The following is a 4,312-nucleotide window of genomic DNA, read 5'->3' as shown; positions in this document are numbered from 1 at the left end:
AAGTGAGGACAAAGGCCTACGGTGTCAGAAAAGGACAGCTAGGGCCGAGGATGTCCAAGGGAGGGAGGGCACCTGTGCTGCGATGGGACTCAGGACAAGCTTCACTGAGCAGAAGGCCTTTGAGATGAGCCTTGAAGGCCAGGCAGGATTTTTTTTTTTTTTTTTAACAGAGATGGGATCTCACTTTCTTGCCCAGGCTGGCTTCGAACTCCTGGGCTCAAACGATTCTCCATCCTTGGCTTCCCAAAGTGCTGGGATTACAGGCGTGATACACTGTGCTCAACCCAAGCAAGATTTTGAAAGGAGAGCTGGCATGGGAAATATATGAGCAAAGGGGCAGAAGTGGGAAGAACCAGGAATTATTAGGTGTCCAGTCAGCAGTCCAGCCAAGCAGGAGACACAGGTGCGTGTGTGAAAGTACCAAGAGAAGAATCTAGAAGTAAATAGAGACTGGTGCTCCCTATGGAGGGCCTTGCATGTCAAGCTGAGATGTTGGGATTTAGTGCTGTCAGCAGTAGAAAGCCGCAGGAGGCTTTTGAGCATGGGAGTAATGAGAAATAGAGCCACTGGGTGTGTGTTTCGTCTTTCCAGTCAACATGTGTGTTCTCCGTGGGCCCCTACCTGTGCAGGCCACACCCAGAATTCCAGAGGCTGCCCAGTTAAGTCCCAGCATTTGTCAGATGAACTTGGGAAAGCTTGCCATCTGTTCACAGGAATATGACTATAAATGACAGGTGGCTGGTGATTTTATTTTTCAAATCCATTGAGCTCCAGGTTTGGGTCAGAGCAAAGACAGGGCTCATGTTGGCCCCGGCATGGTATCTCTGGACCCCAGTAGCCTAAGCCCAGCTTTTTTGTTTAGCAACCACTCAGCAAAAGGACCAGGAGTTCCCCTAGGAGAAGGACAGCTCCTTGAAACCCCATGGTATTCTTTTCCTTGCCTGGACCCACAGGCCAGGACTGCACACACTAAACATGGGTGACCACATAGCAAGCGGAAATGGCCCAAGCTTTGAGGCCCAGTTGCTTTACTGCTTTACCACTCGTGGGTTGTGTGCCCCTGGATACGTGCCTCCACCTCTCTGAGTGTCTGATTTCCTCATTTAGAACATGGAGATGATGATCAACACCTCACTGGGGACGCGGACCCTGCAGGTAAAGCACAGGCTAGTTCTACGTTAATGGAGGAAGATGTGCTGCTGAGCTCCAGACTTGGTCTTGCATTTTGGGTGAAAAAAGGACCCTGGCTCTCAGAGCCAGTCTACTCAGTGAAGAGAAAGTCCTCACCCAGCCTCTGTCTCCGTCCTCCTCTCCCATTTGTCCATCAACCTTGGGATACCCTAGGTGACAACCACAAGGAAACCTCTCTCCACCAGTAACTGAAGGAATCACTCTCTGTACCTTGGTGACTGCCTGTAAGACTGCCACCAGTGCATGTGTGCCACACTGCCCCTTGGCGACATGACCCGAAGCTGGCCCTCCAGCCTTCTTAACCTTTGTTTAGGTAATGAACCACCTTCAAATGTGATGACATCTATGGGCCCCTTTTCCAGTGGGTGTGTATAGTGCGGCGGCCCCCAGAGTTTCCTGAAAAGTTCCAGGAAAGCAGAATCTACTAACATTCATTGAACAGATACTCCATGCCAGGCACTGTGCTGGGAGCTGGGAAGACAGCAGCGAACAAAACAGACGCTGACCGCTACCCTCTTGGGGTCTAACCTATAGTGGAGGTCAGCTAGCGGTAAGCGCTAAAGAGAAAACAAAGCTGGGAAGGAGAGAGGAAGTGCCAGAGATGGGCGTAGGGCTTTGAAATGTTACATAGGGTGGCCAGGTGACATTTGTGTCAAGACTAAAGGAAATGAGGGAGCCAGCCCAGAGATATCTGGGGGAAGTGAATTCCAGCCCAAGGGAACAGCTAAAGCAAAAGTCCTAAGTAAAGCAGGAATGTCTCTATGTGTTGAGGAAGAGTTGGGAGGTCTGTGTGGCTGGAGCAGAGTGAGTGGAGGGAAGATGACGTTATTGAGATAGAGGAGGGACATGCCTGAAGGGCCCCAGAGGCCACTAGAAGCACTTCAGTTCTACTTTGAGTGCAATGGGGAGTCGCTGTGGGGTTTGGCACAGAGATCGGGGAATAGACTGCAAGGAGGGGGTTGAAGGGAAGGAGGAATGAGGGCAGTCTGTGCGGCAGCTACTGGAGTAATCCTGGGGGGAGAGGCTGCTGGCTGGTACCCGGGGGGAGCAATGGATGAGCAGACTGACATTGCGGATACATTTTGATGATGCAGACGGCAGAATTGTCTACCGGACTGGCTGTGAGGTGTGAGCAAGAGAGAAGAATCAGGGAGGATTCCAGGGCTTTCTGCCTGGGCAACATGAAGGATGGAGTAGCCACGAACTGAGGTAGCAGACTATGGGCTGGGCACACTTGGGGGATGATCAGGAACTCGGTTCAGTCAGGTTATGTGGAGTTTGCGATTTCTAGTGGCCATCCAGGTGCTGGTGCCAAGCAGGCAGTTAGCCATCTCGCAGACGTGTGGCTGCGATATTACAGGCTTCTTACGATGCTCCAGGGGAATGGGCATCATTTGTCCCACTGAGGAAGATGAGAGCAAGTGATCCGAGGGTTGAATGGAGGTTCTGGGAGCAGAAACCCACCTTCCATCTCCTTGGCTAGTGCGCTTCGAGGTTGCAGATAGAATTTTAAAAGCATCCTGCCAATGCTGCGTGATAGGCATGGCCATCTCCCATTCGACTTTGTTTAATCAGATTTCCTTCAAGGGACTCCCGCACTCTCGCAGTTCTACCGGGGCACTGGCAACCCTGAGATGACTCTAGCTCTCCCTGGAGGGCCTTGAAGGTAAGGTTCAGTCACCAGAGAGCAATAACCTCTTCTGGCTGCTTGCCCTTTGCAGAGCAGACAGGACTGGACCCAGACAAGGCAGATTCCTTCACAACTGCCCTGCCGAACTGTGTACCCCCAGCCTCGCCCCGTTGGGCTGGGCGCATCCTGGCAGAGCTGGGGCTGCGAAGCCACAGCCCCTGCATGTGTCTCGTGGTTGGGCCTGGACGCCGCTCTTCCTCCAGGTAACTTCGTGAAACGCTAGGAGGCAATCGCCCAACCTCACTGCGCCTACGTAGCCCACGAAGGGATCTCGCTGGGTTCTCGGAGGTGGCCCCAGCGCTTTCCGAGGGCCGAGAGCGTGGGCGTGGAGGGAAGGAGGGGCCTAGTGGGCGGCGGGCCCACCCCTTTCTTCGTGGCCTGCAGCTCCGCTGAGCGTGACCAGATGTGTTGGTGACAGGTTGCTACTCAGAGGTGCGGACAGGAGCTGAGCGCTGCTGCTGTCGGAGCAGACGCGGCGTTCCCGGGTTGTGCTCAGCCCCTGCAGCTGCCATCGGCTGGAGAAGTCCAGGTTAGGAAACGCACCCGGGGAGGGGATCCTGGAGAAGGGGTGCAGCCAAATACCCGGGAGGTGGGATAGGTGGGAGGGGAGTCGCTGGCCTCGGCGCCAGGGCAGATGGTGGACAGGGCTCTCTGGCCCGCCCGGCAGTTCCCAAGGAACCTGTGTTCCTGCAGAAGCCGCAGGTGTCCGTCTTGGGATGACTGCGGAGGGAGCCAATCCAGCCCAGCTTGGGCGGGAGCATCGCGTGGCCTGGTCCAGTGGAACGGGAGACTGGCCAGCGAGCCTGGACTCTGAGCTAAGCGTACTGGCGGGCGACGCCGACAGCGTCCGCGCTGAGGGTGGGGGACTGGGAAGTGGGGAGTGGGGCACTCGGCCGGGATGGAGCGGGCGCAGTTCACTAACTGCCACCTGAGAGCCCTGGTCCCCGCTGCCGCCACAGCGGGTCTGTTTGGCAGTCAGGGCGCGAGCTGGTGAGCGGATGCGTGGGCGGAGGGACTGGCGCTACCCACCCAGCAGCCACCCACTGCAGGTGAGTGCCCCTCCCACGGCGAGGGGAGGAGAAGGGCCTGGCCGCCAGCCCTAGGGTCAGGCTCTGGTGAAAATGGGAAGGGGGATGGGGGCTGAATAGGCTACTTTGTGATGAGACTCCCGTCCCTGTGACACTTCAGGGTCCTCCGGGTATCTGTCATTCCTCTTGCAAGCTCTCTTGTTCTCTGGTCCCTCTCCTCCTCTCCTCCTCTCCTTCTCTCCTCCTCTCCTCCTCTCCTCCTCTCCTTCTTTCCTCCTCTCCTCCTCTCCTCCTCTCCTTCTCTCCTCCTCTCCTTCTTTCCTCCTCTCCTTCTTTCCTCCTCTCCTCTCCTCTCCTCGCTTCTCCTCTCCTCTCCTCGCTTCTCCTCTCCTCTCCTCTCCTC

General features: G+C 55.9%; 1 protein-coding gene across 3 annotated transcripts in view; it reads left to right on the top strand.

Moving 5' to 3' along the window:
- Positions 1–3,293: 3,293 nt before the first annotated feature.
- The window catches only part of MAMLD1 (mastermind like domain containing 1), a 147,006-nt gene continuing 145,987 nt past the window's right edge, over positions 3,294–4,312 (top strand). For 2 of the 3 annotated variants that reach the window (XM_058441612.1, XM_058441616.1), the window contains exon 1: positions 3,782–3,930. The gene's annotated coding sequence lies outside the window, so the exon portion shown is untranslated. Of the gene's footprint in view, positions 3,411–3,781; positions 3,931–4,312 lie in introns of those variants that run through there. The other variant, XM_032757789.2, reaches the window with a different exon arrangement.

The sequence above is a fragment of the Hylobates moloch genome, unplaced genomic scaffold (assembly GCF_009828535.3).
Source record: "Hylobates moloch isolate HMO894 unplaced genomic scaffold, HMol_V3 SCAFFOLD_7, whole genome shotgun sequence".
Lineage (NCBI taxonomy): Eukaryota > Metazoa > Chordata > Mammalia > Primates > Hylobatidae > Hylobates > Hylobates moloch.
The sequence above is the reverse complement of the archived record's forward strand: the minus strand, read 5'-3'. Positions and strand labels throughout refer to the sequence as shown.